The 14209-nt window shown below is 43.2% G+C and overlaps 1 protein-coding gene across 7 annotated transcripts in view; it reads right to left on the bottom strand.

Moving 5' to 3' along the window:
* SYT16 (synaptotagmin 16) overlaps positions 1-14209 on the bottom strand; it is a 103602-nt gene that overhangs the window by 26623 nt on the left and 62770 nt on the right. The window lies entirely within an intron of this gene.

Genomic DNA, 14209 nt, shown 5'->3' with positions numbered 1-14209 from the left:
CTTTCAGTTTAAGAACTCAGAAATTAGGAGAATAATTTTACCCCCTTTCTTCAACTATGAATGATCTCACACCCTCCCAGCAAAATGCTTCAAGCACAGTCACTTCAACTGAGAAGTCTGAGAGCATCTCACAGCTTTGTAATTATGGTCCTCTTCTTCATGGGAGATGGTCCTTCAGGAGCAAAGAGAGATCCAAATTCATATCTCTCAAACTCCAGGTGAGTGTTCTTCTCACTCCATTCTGAAATGCCAAACCCACCTCTTCTCCTCCTCCTCATCCTCCCATCTGGCAGAGCTAGTCCTGAAACTGAGAGCCCTTATTGTCTCACCTCTGCCCTGAGCTGAAAGTCTTGAGTGAGGGTAGAAAGTAATTTAATTTTTTTTGCCATTACCCCCGTTCTTCTCTACAAATTCAGAAAGCAGAAAGAAGTCAACATAAGAGCATAAGGAAGAAATAAAATAACAGAAATTCCACGCATTTACAGAGACTGAATGGATACAGGCACTCCTTAAGGCATTTAATTAGCAAGCCAATGCCTAATACACATTTAAACAGTGGGTCATCCATCAAAGCACACACCACACAGCAGGCTTTCAGAATAAAATGCTTCTGTAGTAAGAAATTATCCTCACACAATTGTCTTGTGGGTTTGACTCCTGCTGGGATAATATCTAGATCAATAATAGAGGAATTTTCAAAAACTACATTAAAGCCATAAAAGTCTACCCGTAGCAGGAGAACTCCAGAAGTGTATTAATAGAGCAACCATCTCCCTAAGACTCAGGCACAAAATGAATGTGTTAGGAAAGCAAATGTAGTATTCAGGGGAAGTAAGGGAAAAGGTGGTTCACCCAAACCAATCAGTGAAACAGTCTGGCTTTTTCTTTAAATTTAAAGCAGTTTGGTAAGAGATAATCACGTATAAATACCAGTATTAGATGATCATTACAGGTAATAGCCTGACTATACAGACTAGAACAACTACACCTCTCCAATTACATCCGTTCCAACATTATACTCACAAAATAAATGTTGAAAACAAAAGTTCCTCCTGTAAAGGAAAAGGTCAGAGCAGTAAAATGCCTGTAATTTACCTGAGAGATCTTTAAGGAAGAAAATGTCAACCGTCTTATGAATACCTGACGTGAATAAACAGCACAGCATCAGGAACAGAGGTTGAGACAGCATTATCTGAACTTTAATTAGCCAAGAGTCCCTGCAGAGCAATAGCAGACGATTCTAAAATTAAGGGCAGATAGTACTGTACAATGAAAAGGTGTGATTTATCTTAAGAATCCTGTCTCCCAGACTTTCCCATTCAGGTCACATATACACAATCCAGGAAGAAGGCAAGAGGGATACTGGGTAGCAAAAATCACCAATGAATCAGAGAAGTTTGTGTTCAGAGTTGGAGAACTGTCTGTGAAGAAACTGTGACTTCCATCAGATGAAAGGATGAGCATGACCTCCTAATAGAACCCTAACAGGAGCTGGGATATGGAAGTGTGTCTCCAAAGATACAAGGAATGCTTGGCACATCAAACACTGAAAACCAGGCTGGAAAATATTGTGCAGTCCCTCCTCACAATGGCAGGTAAATGTTCTGGCTAATGTACAGTATATTTCTTTTTTTCAGTGACACACAATCCCTCAGTACGATGAATCATTACCACGTGCCAAAGAAATGTCCTGAGAGGTCTCATCACTTCCTAAAACCCAATGCCAGAGTTAAAAGATGAGGCCTGGTAGATCTTGCTAAATTAACACCACATAGTTCATTAACCCGTAAGAAACACAGATGAAGAATTTATGTGTGCCCATTACCTGTGCTGACCAAGGCCAAGTTTTCTCTGTGGACTCCAAGAAGTCACTGTGCTTACACACACACACACACACACAAAAAAAAATTAAAATAAAACCAAAGAAAGCATGTATTTTCTTTGAAAGAAAATAGATCTCTTCTTTAGACTGTATAGAAACTCACGGAGAAAGTTAAAAACCTCTTTAAATATTGTCCAGAGGAGGAAAGCATTTCAGAATGGATCTAGGTATGTCTGGTCTTGAAATCCTCCTAGCTACAAGCAGTGATTTTCAAACCCCTCTTCCTATAAGACAGCAGAAATATGGCTTAGTGGGACTGAGATGTATTTGCCCTCACACAGCAGCAATCCTCTTGCCTGGCACCTGCTACAGCCCCAGTTCCAAACCACCCTGCAGTACCCCTGCACCTCTTGCACTGAGACAAACATGATGCAGGGAGACCAAGCAGTGCTCCTGCCCCTGGTTATTTTGAGATTAGCCACCAAAAGAGTGCTAAAAAACTTCCTAGAAGAGCCTCAAAGGAGCAGAATCATCACCTAATTACAATATATCTAAACAAAAATGGCTTGTAAATTTTAGGGGTTAAAGAGAAAAAGGATCTTAAATTTCAAGTGGCATTATGCAATCAGGCCAAGATTGTTTAATTTACCACATGCTGGGTAATAGTCTGAGAAGGCTCCATGTTTCCAGAGCTAAAATAGGCTCTTTATTAACAGGGTGATTTGCAGCGAGGCTGTGGGCAGAGCTGGCATTCAAGCCTGTTCAAGTCCCCAGAGCATCTTCTAAACACTTCCTTCATGCTGTGTGCACTCCAAGATCTATTCAGGTTACTACAAAGATTTTTTAACAGGTGAAAAGTTAAAGCTAAAATGAGTCCAAAGTGCAGACTGTCACGACAGTGAAAACAGAAACAGGGGGTCAAGGAAACTCTCCTGTGAGAACATGATGTGAGAAGACTTTGCCGTATGCCAAGGCTGAGTGGGAGAGAAGTTATTCAGGGCTCTCCAAGATGCTCAGCTTCACTGTGTGCCTGAGTTTGCCATAGATCTTGGATTATGTAAGAGATGAAAACTACTCTACTTTTACTAGAGTAAAAGACTTGTTAAGAGTATACAAGAAGAGAAGTCTCAGACAAAGCCTGAACATGCCATGGTCCCAGTCTGGACTCAGCACTTTCAAAAGATCCTCATTCCTCCCACCGAGAGGATCTGCTCAGCTCAAACAGTGTGTGATACACCCTTGGGGCACAATGATGGCTTTAAATCCACAGATTTTTATGTTTCATGATCATGCCACCAGCTAGGTACCTCTGAAAATAAGAGCAACTTTGCACTGTGTTGTACCAGAAGAAGAGCTAGATGGAGAGACATATCCTCAAATGATCTAATTGGAGGGTGCATTAAATTCAAGCAATTATATTTCAAAATTAAAACATTCTATTGAACTAAAAACAAAGGGCACTTTTATGGCTCTTCTCTATAATGAACTTCTCCAGATTTTAGAATGTGTTCAGGCCAATTTTCTAAATAGCTATGTTTTTAAATGCATTTCATCTCTGTTTGTATAAAAGAGTCATTACATTAGTCCATGGAAGATCATAAAATTCTTCCCTTCTGTGCCATAAATTTTTAGTTTCTGTCATTGCCTGACATTTGGCATATGCACTGGCAAACGATACAGCATAATTCATTCAATGTTCACCTTGTGTTTGTGAAGTTGTTACAAAAGGAGACATTCAGCTTCTGCTAAAAGGCTTGCTAAAGAGATGACTTATGTGACACAGATAAAAAATAATTAGAACCAAGTCCTGCAGTCTTTACTCTGGAAAAATTTCCAATAAAAGTCCATGAGAATCCCTGCAGGTTAAGGAAACAGAATTCAATAACAATATGCAATTAATGGAAAGATCTTTATGAACTTCAGCAAGTCCTGGACCTGGACACTTCCCTCTAAGCATTTTAGCTGCAGGTAAAATCAGGAAACCAAGTTTAGCAAGAGAGAATGGAAGAACCAGGATTTGTTCTCCACAACAAAAGAACCTCTCTGCGTTGAGGCTACAGATTTCAGACTCCAACTTCTTTAACCCTGTTCATTGCAAGCAGTACCTCTGCACCTCTGTCCTGTGCTCCTTGTGGCTGGAGGGCAAGTGGCTGAATTTGGGTCTACACTCCACCTGCTTTTTATTCAGGTACTTCTGATCAAAAACTCTGTGACCATGACACAGAGGTCTCAAACTGTTTAATCATGTCATGGTTATTGCCTGAAGGTGCTGCCTGCTCGTCCTCCTCCCCGTATCTGTTCACTGGGAGAAAAACACCACTCAGGCTTTAGACAGTCTGCTGCCCCTGGCCCAGAAGCCAGAGGACACAGCACACTTCTGCCTCTCAGGTGCACCCTCTGGGGGGAAAAAGTGACCGAGGATTTAGGGAGGACCGGGGCATGAACTGGAGAATCACCTGCTGCTTCAAGCCTCTGGAGGGCTTGGTGATGTCATATTGTATCAGCAACATTTACATGTTATTGGACCCTGCTCAACTCTGCATGTTAACCTATTTTTTTAATGAAGATTTTTAACAGAGCAAAACACAAGGTCACAATACACAGAAGGACCACCTGTAAAATCATTGCATGTGCAAAGGCAAAGCAGCAAACAAAGGACTTGAAAACTTTTTCATGCTTCCATTCTCCTGCAGCCCCTGCCAAGGTGGGGAGAGACCTTCTTTTGTGCAGAAAAGCAACTCAGATGTAACCTGCTCAGGGTAGCGCCACAAACACATAAATACTGCACGTGGCTAACAGGCACTGCTGACTCCATCTGCCAGCAGCAGACGAGCTCGGGAGACCAATGTAAATTCTAACCTTTAAAAGTGAAGATAACACATTTGAGCACATCCCCGTGCTGCCCTTGCCCTCCTGCTGCCAGCACGTGCAGTGCACAGGGGATGGCTGTACCCTCCTTAGTGCTGAGCACCTGCCAGCTGGGGAAAAGAAGGCTCAGGACATGCTGTATATACCTGGCCTGGCTTGGTCAGGATGGAAACACAGAAGCATTTTGCTGATGTCCTTGCCAGCAGCACCAGGGGAGCACAGCAGCAGGACGTTGGAAGCGGTGGAACGGCAGCAATGACTTTGCACTCACAGATTTGTGTGTGAACAGCCCAGCTGTCGAGTGTGGTCAGGCCACTGCTCATTCTGCAGCACGAAGGACATGATTTGGTTGCCAAGACTCACTTTGGTAATCTCCATGGCAAACTCTAGCAGCTGAGCAGTGGAGAAGGAGGCTCTCCCATTTTGGGAAGCTAAGCACCTTCCTCCGCCTCAAACCTCACATCAACCACAGGTGAGGAAACTGGAACCTGCTTTTACATACTCTGCTAGGTCTATTAAAAATCTGCAGTATAAACTTAATGACAAGTGCTGTCACAGCTCCATAAATCTGCCTGCTGCTGCACAGGAGACTGCACTCCTCTCCCAGGACAGAGCACCAAAGCCAGCTGATCCCAGCAGAAGCTGACCCCTTTCATGCCACCACTCTGGTAGGTTTGACCCTCTGGTGTGGTGTGCCACAGTTTGACAACAAGCCTGCTCTTCCTGCTGGAAAACTGCTCCCAGCTGGAGGAAAAAAGCTGTGTTTGTACTCTGATAAAAGTGAAAAATTTTTAAACATTAGTTTGTAAACGGTCGGTGACCAGCTGTCATAAAATTTGATTACTTTTATGTAAGCTATTAAAAATAACCTTCTTTGAAATTTTCTTAGATAAAAATTATTTCAAGCTGTAACAACCCCATGGCTTAAATGTGATCTATTCAAATAATCAAAACACATAAAAATAAACATTCCTTTCAGTCAACTACCTGCATTTCTACCTGCAGCTCATGTAAGCTCTACAAAATTTATCTAATTGCTCAGCAAACGCTATTAAGTTCTACTTAAGATATATGTGTATATCTTTTGGGTGATTAAGACAAAAATAAAAAACTATCCCGGTTTAACCAAAAGCCCACATTTCACTCAAACAACTTTCTAAAAATCCTGTGTAAAATAACATCTTTAGTAATTAAACCACACCTTTCACCATTTTCTCAAACAACTGTAACATTAAAATTCTGGGTCTACAGGTGTGAGGCTGTAAACTTAGATAAATGTGCCTAAACATAACGTGAAATTCTGATTGTTACAAGAAATTTTGCAAAGGCCACGTGGATGCAGGACTCCTGGACAGCTCCTGTCAGGGCACTGACCCGCCTGCAACTCCCTGCAAAACACAGCAGAGCCCTTTTGCTAAGACAGGAGGGGAAGGGGGGGGAAGGAGGGATGGAGGAGAGAAGCTTGGCATGGTGTGATATATTATTGGCTGCTTGACTTTGATTTCAACTTCCCCAATCCCCAAGGCACGACAGCATCACTTGTTAGGACAGTGGCTGCCATTCCTCACAAATATTTGGAAGCACACAGGCTAATTAAACGGTGGCACTGGGGAATCTGCAGCAAATGCCTGATGTGTCTGCTGCTGAATCACTGCCTGAGCAGCCAGCAGCTCCGTGTCAACTTAATATCTCTGTATTAATAAAAGTAACTTAACCCAGGGGAGAGGAAAACGATCACCATTCAAACACACAAGTGTCCTGATTAGCAAAGGACAAGGGGGAAGCATTTTCTCTATCACCATGGAAACTTAAATAAAGGGCCCGTAATTACAATCTAAATTCTGGAGAGATAATGAATACATCTTGAGATCTGCAGATGTTGTGTAGCATATACATATTTCTAGCAACTTCAACTCAATTACTTCTATGCAGCATCTGTTTTACAAATCAACTTCCCACTGCTCCTAAGGAGGCATGTGGGATTTTAAATTTTTTTTTTTTTTTCCCCAGAGGAGACAGTGGGGGAAGAAGGGTGACCTCTTTTTCTGGCAAGGTATTTCAAACTACCACTATTTATTTAGAAATTTCAAACACCCAGTCAGTTACAAAGTTAGCTTACAGGCATTCAAATACACCAAGCTAAAACGCATGAAATAAATAATTCAAGAAGTCTCTGCAGTGTTACCAAGTATAAAGAACAACTTATCGTTTGCTCCAAGCCTACCCAAGAAAAAGAACTACTGAATAAAATACATTATGTAGGTGTGAAATATAGAGGTACTGCACATATCCTGTCTGCCTACATATTAAAAAACAACAAACAACAGTCATTTTGGCTGAACAATGGAAACTTTCCAAATGCCAAATTTCTCGTTTTCCTATACATTTAATGTTGCTCTTCTGCATCCACTTTTGTCTTAGAGATTTTGATTCTGCTGTACGGAAGTCAGTGGGAGTTTCAATGGGAACATCACCAAGCCCTGAAGGAAGCAGAAGTAGTACACAAAAGAAATGCATTTGATCACATAAACAAGACAATATCAGTACATCTATGCATAATGCATGCACTCAGAGCATCCCAGGAGCACTTGTGGCTGTGCTATTTGCTTTTACAGAAACAGTCACACAGGTCTGGCCTTAAAATTTTCATGATCAAGATGACAGAGAGGAACAGTGATCTGTAACAGCTCCTACCTCAGCAAAACCCAGAACTGTGCACAGAAAGAAAAGGGCTTTTCTTTGGAAAACGGGCAAGGTCTGCTGCAAACAAGGGATTTGTTAAAGCTTCTCAGAGAAAGGAGGAACATTTTGTACAGGGAACACGCAGCAACACACATGGAGTTGCTCCTATCAATTCCTAGGTGGCTACAGCTCTGCAGTAGTTTTCAGTCTGGAGTCTTCTTCCTGCTCTTACTGTCAGACACTTGAACTGGGAATTCAAACTGATGCACAAAGTAATGCAACTGTCTGATTTAGGCTTGACTGAGGAGAAGGGCACCCAATCCAAACCCCTCCCTTAGATCCCAAATGTGTTCAAAATCACTGGAGTAGACCCACACTTCTACACACTGATAGGACACTGCTGACTAACACCCCCTGGTCTTTCACTAATGGAGAGGATTTCTCCTTGCACCATCCCTATGTGTTTTCATCCCTTTCTGCCAGGTATAAAAAACAGGGAAAAATTTGGTGTCCAGTGCTAAAGGTGAGGTTTGCCCCTCTCTGCTAAGTGTCAATAGACAGTGCCCTGCTTTTGCCATCTCTGCCTCTCCATCTGTCCTCATCCCATGGCCAAACCAACTGGGAAGCTCCCCAAGGGGAGTGCATTTGGGTGTTTGCATGAAATGCAGGCAAAGAGAATCACAGCTTAGAAACCTTTGTACCAGGGGATATTTACAACAAAAATAATTTTTAAGAAAAGAGAACAAAACAACAGAAGAGAGAGGAATCACAGAAAAAGGCATTTTTTGGCTCTGACCACCTCTACAGTGAAACAATACAGCAGTCAGAGCAATACACCCCAATTCTGTGCACTGCTGTGCAAAGAAATAGAGGACTGCCCACAGAAAACAGCATGAAAACCAGCATATTTTCCTGTTGTTTCTTTCCTACTCCCAAAATTGGATTTTAAAAATAGGAACATGGGATTCCATATCAAACTGGCTCTCACTGTGCTGCCTAAGGTTCTTCCATAGCTATAGGAAATGGCAGCCAAGAGGCTGAACCACAATCATCCCTGATTTTCCCAATCACCTACTTTACATCTTACATGTGGAGCAAATATGAGTCAGGCTTCATTTGTGCTACTGGGTTCTATTAGCACAGGCCCAGGATTTGTGCAGAAGTGGAAGAAAAGAGAGATTACACACTGTAGGAGACACTGCTAAGACAGGAAAACCCCTGGTGCGGATGCAGTTACATCCATGAGTCAGCCTGCAGCTCTCTGGCAGCTCAGGCTAGGTTGTGTGCACGAAATGTGCAGCTGCAGAGGCAGAAAAGCACCTTCTGTCAGCAGATGTCATGTTACACTGGGGACACTGCAGAGCACAGGTGGAGCTGAGTGTGCTCTCGGGTGTGGGGCTGGAAAGGCTCATGGGCTCAGAAACTAAACATACTGCTGGATGCCAAAGGTTGGTGAAGTAGAAAACACTGTCCTTTCTTTCCAACAAAAAAAACCTTTCCCCTCACCAGTACTGTTTTTGTGACAGTTTTCCTGGTAGCTTTCATACCACAATGGGTTGAATTCCTTCAGGTTCCCCATCCATCATTTCTTCTATTTGTTTGTTTGGCTTGGATATGAACTTCCTCAAATGCAAGGGAGTCACTTCCTAAACTTCCTCCAGTACACCTAAGGAAGCTTCTCTGGATTGGCACTAGTTCCTTTCAGCTAGCAGAAATCAAACTGGCCAAGGAAACGTCCAGGAAACTCAGGTCACTGACTTTGCTCCTCTTTAAAGCAGTTTCAGCACTCCACATGAGACCCAGTGTATGCACACACCATTCACAGCACCCAAACATCAGCTTCACACCCACAAGCCTTTGTTTGCTGATTAATAGTGTGGAAATGAACTCCCTCAAGAAGATATTTGTTTGGATTTGCTACAGAAAACAACAGCATTGCAACAAGGCAGATATTTATTTTCCCACTGATTTTTCTAATTGTAACTTTGTTTGCTGCCAGAGGATTGATTCACCACAGCTCCCCTTTACTGCTGCAGTAACACCACAGCACTCCCGGGAAAATCACCAACTTTGGGAGCAGCAGTGGGTGGGAATGTGGTGCAGCAAGACTCACATGCCTTCAGGACCGAAGCTGTCACCCAAAAGAAACAACCCTGTCCTCCTGCCCTTCCCCTCTTCCCTTTGTTTCAATTTTGGCAGTCACATGGCCAACTCACCTGGTTTAAAAGTAACAGGGAAGGGGCTGCTGGGTCTTGTTTGAAGCAAGAGGCTGGGCTGCTTCACCACACAGTGGCTTGCTCCTGAAGCCAGGCATGGGAAGCAGCTCAGCTGTGTGACTGGGGAAGGATGTTGTATCTCAGCTGCAGTTTTACATCAATAACAGGCAATTGCAAAACTCAGGCCCAAGGGGTTTACAGCTACATTATTTATGGCTATAAGTCTAACCCTTAAAACTGACCTCGAGACACAGAACTCCAGCAAACCACAGGGCTCTCATTAATCCAAATTCAGGGCTTTCTCTCCAGCACCACCAGTCTCATTATTTGCTAGAAAATACTCCCACAACAATTACGCTCTATAGACTGTACAGGTTTGAATCTCTCTCAGCCCAAGGAGATAAATGCCTCCAAACACCCAGCTTGTGGGGGAAAGTCCTCATGAGTCCCTCCAGGGATGCTTCATCTCACAGGGGTACTGAGCTCTCTAGGAGGGGAGCACCTGCCTGGACAAAAGGGAACTTTTAGGTGGTGCAATGATGCCATGAGAGCATCAGCTGTTTCCATGGTCATGGTGATGCCTTAGGTTTTAACTTTCATATTTTTCAGATTCTTCACTGCTCAGTGTGTAACTCTGAAGTTTCTTGTAGCCTGTTAATTTCTGATTAACTAATGCTAGGCAGACATAACAAAGCCTCTCCAGGCCTGCTCTTCAAGGACACCCAGACTGTCCTAGGCCCAAAAAGTATAAACCAAAGAGCCACTAAGGGGGGCATGCAGAGGGGAATTACATCATTAAACTGAATCTTTTATAGGTTTGGTTCATTTGCATAACAGGGTTAATTCTCCAATTAAAGTGTGTAGAACTCGGGGCCTGTTGTCCATCTTGGGGTCCATCTTGGCAATAGCCTCTGGCTCCCCAGGGGTACCTTTGAAGGCCTTTCAAATAAATACCTACCTTTATTCCCTTACTCCTTTCTAGTCTCTGTTTCTAGGAGGCCTCTTAAGGCATCAATGGGAGGGGATTTTCTACACATTTTGCTATGGACTGATTTAAGATTCAACCCAAGTCATTCATGCTGGTCTACAAATAGGTACTGATGAAGTGTCCCTAAGTCCATCTGTGGAAACTGCATGAGAATCACACAAACAGCATCTGTGGAGGTACAGCCCAACCACACCTTCCTCATTGCCTGCAAGACCCCCAGAGCTCAACAATGACATTCCCTGTCCTTAAAACTACACAGTTTTACCTCCAAGACTGTAATCTCCCTATTTCTTTTCATTGCAGAAAATGAATTTTCCCTTTGGTTACTAAAACCACTTCAGGAGTCTATGAGGCCACTCCAAAGGATGGCTGCTGCCACCAGGTCATTACAACAGCCAAAAAATTAACTAGGCACAAGGAATTTATATCCACACCCCTATCTGGCAAAGGGCGAAGATCAACACCAGCTCACCTTTTGGCAGAGTGATCCCATCTTATATAACCTTACGTTAGTGGGTTTTGTGCTGTTAAGCAATGCAAGGAGGCTGGGAGGTAACAGGGATGGATCATCTGTGCTTCCAGCAAGCCCCTGCAGGCCAAGCTAGCAACAACTGCAACAGAAAAGAAGAACCACCAAAAAAAGAAAAAAAAAAAAGCCAAGCAGTACTACTGCTTGTGTCAGCACATAGAAATACTATGTTCCAGCTCTGCACAGAGTGCTGCTAGTATTGCCTGCACGTAACCTCCACCACAACACAATGAGATCATTCACACCTGCCTCGCCTGTAGTAGGAGAGGGAAGGTGAGGAGGCAGGGTTTCTAGGAGAGAGGCAGCATTTCCCAGATGCTGCCAAGATGCTGTTTATTGGTAAATGAAGTTTCTTGAGTCCTAAACAACCTTCCCAGAGGAAGATAGAATCGCAACTGCCATATGGAGAGTGGGAAGAGGATGTCACTTAGCAAAAGTGGATCAGAAAATACATGCACAAACACACATGCTCACACACAATTTGTTCTGTAACTGCACAGAATGGCAAAATCCATTTCATCCTCTCAAATAAATCCTTCTCCATACAGCTTATGCAACCTTCTAGATGACAAGAGCAGATGAGAAGTACTCCTGAACAGAGCATCCTTCCCCATGCCCCCAGGGAGATGGGCACAAGGAAGCTTTGCCCTCCAGACAAGGAACTTGGTGAAAACCCAAACCACTGATCTACTGTGGGCTGACAAAGATACTGTGTCTAAAACCATTGACTGAGGATGAAAAGCAATGCTGACAAGCCCAAGACAGAGCTGGCAATGGTACCACCTTCGAAAATTTGTGTTTTGAACCACTGCTTGGCTTCACTTCCCCAGCTGTAAAGCTGACATGCCACAATCCACCCTCCTCTCACAGCTATTGTGTTCTCTTATCCCCACTGACTCCTGGATGAAGATCCCTTATAATTTGAAAATTTGAAGACACAGAGCCGCAAAGGAGTACTTCAAATATGAGTAGGAACATTGTACCACCTTCTCAAGGACAAAAGTCTGTGCACAAACACTCTGAGTGGTTCTGAATTTCCCAGAGAGAAAGCATTCAATGCAAGCTCACGTCTGCACTTCACTTCAGAAAGCCATGGGCTTGTATCACATTCTTCAGAGACCAGATGCATGCCCCCAGTCACGTTTGTGCTTTGTCCCACTCGAGCTGCCAGGAGTATTTTCTCTGAAGTGTTTTTGTCCACTGTCTGCCTTTGCTTTCATTCCCTTAGTGCTTGTGGTGGTTTTGATTCAGTGTAGCCTCTTTAAATGTCCTTCTTAGAGCACAGGCACTGATTTTTATAGGCCTACATTCTGGCTAGAACACTGGCTGGCTCCATACCCAGACAGGTGATAAAATTCATAAACACTTCACTTCTCAATGTGGAGACCGGCCATCTAGCTATTTCAGTCTCAAGTTCAAGCAGAAATTTAATTTATCACATAATCAACATCTTTTTCTTATGGGTATATTTTGCTATATGGGTTTACAGGACCTAATGAAAACCTCACTTCTTGCCTAGGATTTCCTGTCCATGTGAAGGGTCATTTACTGAGGTCAGGAGTGTTCATACAGAGCAGAAAGAATAATTTCCTTTACTACAGCAATTACTGGCAAAAATCAATGACCCCTGTTAAGCTGGAGGCCAAGGTAAGTAAATGCAATAGTGCTTTCTAGATTTAAAAACTCCCAGAGCCTCAGAGGTGTGCTTCTCCTTACACATGTGCTGAGGAAAACCAGCCAGCCATCTAGACAGGGGTGTCATACTTCCTAGCATTCCAAGGCCATAAAAATTATTGTAGCGCAACTGAAATGCAGCCTTTAGCTGGCACTGAGATTGTCCAATTGATGGGGGGGGAAAAAATCTCTAAGTTCTCCTTGCAGTGGAAGTACTGTCCTCACCTGTGAATTACTCCAGTGCTGTGAGCAGTGTCTGACAGCCTGGGAGGCTTCCACCACAGCACTTGCTGGGCTAAAATAGTTCAGCTGTGCTTCAGAAGGCTCAGCTCTGCTGCTGTGTCTGTCCCCGTGCCTTTTCGGGGCAGTGTCTGCAGAGACTGAGAATTTAATGGTCACTTTGGCTTTTTGTTTGCAAAGGACAACAGCCCTGAGGGAGAAGTGGGCTAAAGCCCTTGCTTTCATTGCAGTTATTGCTGTTCTTCATTTTTTTTGTTATTACAGTTTTTTTCCCCTTTAGATTCATGCTGGGAAGCAGAAGGACTGGCCACCTCTACCCTTCTTGCAGTGCACTACTTTCAGATGTGGTTTATTGCTCCACTGTTTGGTTGGTTTTTTCTTTTAAATTCTTAAGCCAAATGTGCAATGATGGATCTGGCAGCCACACTCCTGCCAGCCACCCCCAGTCAGCTGAGCAGCAGCGTCTCAGCCATGGGGGGATGCAAGGGCTGCTCTCTCCCTGCTCTGCACTGTGAGACATTGTCACAAACACTGAGGTCAGACAATGGACAAGGGTCTGAGAGAGCAAGTTCATCTGTTTCTGCAAAATTCACAACCACATGATTTGCCACTGGTGGCAGCAATCTGCACACACAGAAGCCTCTGCCTTGCCATCATTCCTTCTTAAACCAAACACCTGGCACTGCAATACTTCCTGCTGAGCTACCTTCTCAGTATTAAACTGTGGATCAAAAGCATTCAAAGTAAAAAAAACTTTTCCTTGCATTTGTTTGAAACCTCAGTACAACTTTACTCTAGCATCATTTAATTACCGACTAGCAGTGGGCAGCAGCCAAACCTGCACCCTGTGATTAACCTGCCTCATGGTATCTGATGGATGTTTGACTTAAAAACCCAAGAATTTCATTGCTCAAACAATTTATTAGAACCCTAAGCCTAAAAATGGTTTTCAATAATATGTGTTCTGCTTCAGAGCCTAAGAAAATCTACTCTGGGAGCCAGGAAACATTTCCTAGGAGGCAAAAATGTGATCAAAAACATATTTGATAAAAAGGAGAAGGAGTAATGATAGTTTTTAACTACAGTGTTATTTTATTTCCTCTCAGAAGCATGCTGTCAGTTTAAGAGAAGGGAACATTTATTGGATTTTGTTTTGCATCTCTTTTAAAAAAAATTATTCTCACCTAGGG

This window comes from Corvus hawaiiensis, chromosome 6, assembly GCF_020740725.1.
Source record: "Corvus hawaiiensis isolate bCorHaw1 chromosome 6, bCorHaw1.pri.cur, whole genome shotgun sequence".
Classification (NCBI taxonomy): Eukaryota; Metazoa; Chordata; class Aves; order Passeriformes; family Corvidae; genus Corvus; species Corvus hawaiiensis.
Note: the sequence above shows the minus strand (reverse complement) of the source record. Positions and strands in the feature narration are given on the sequence as shown.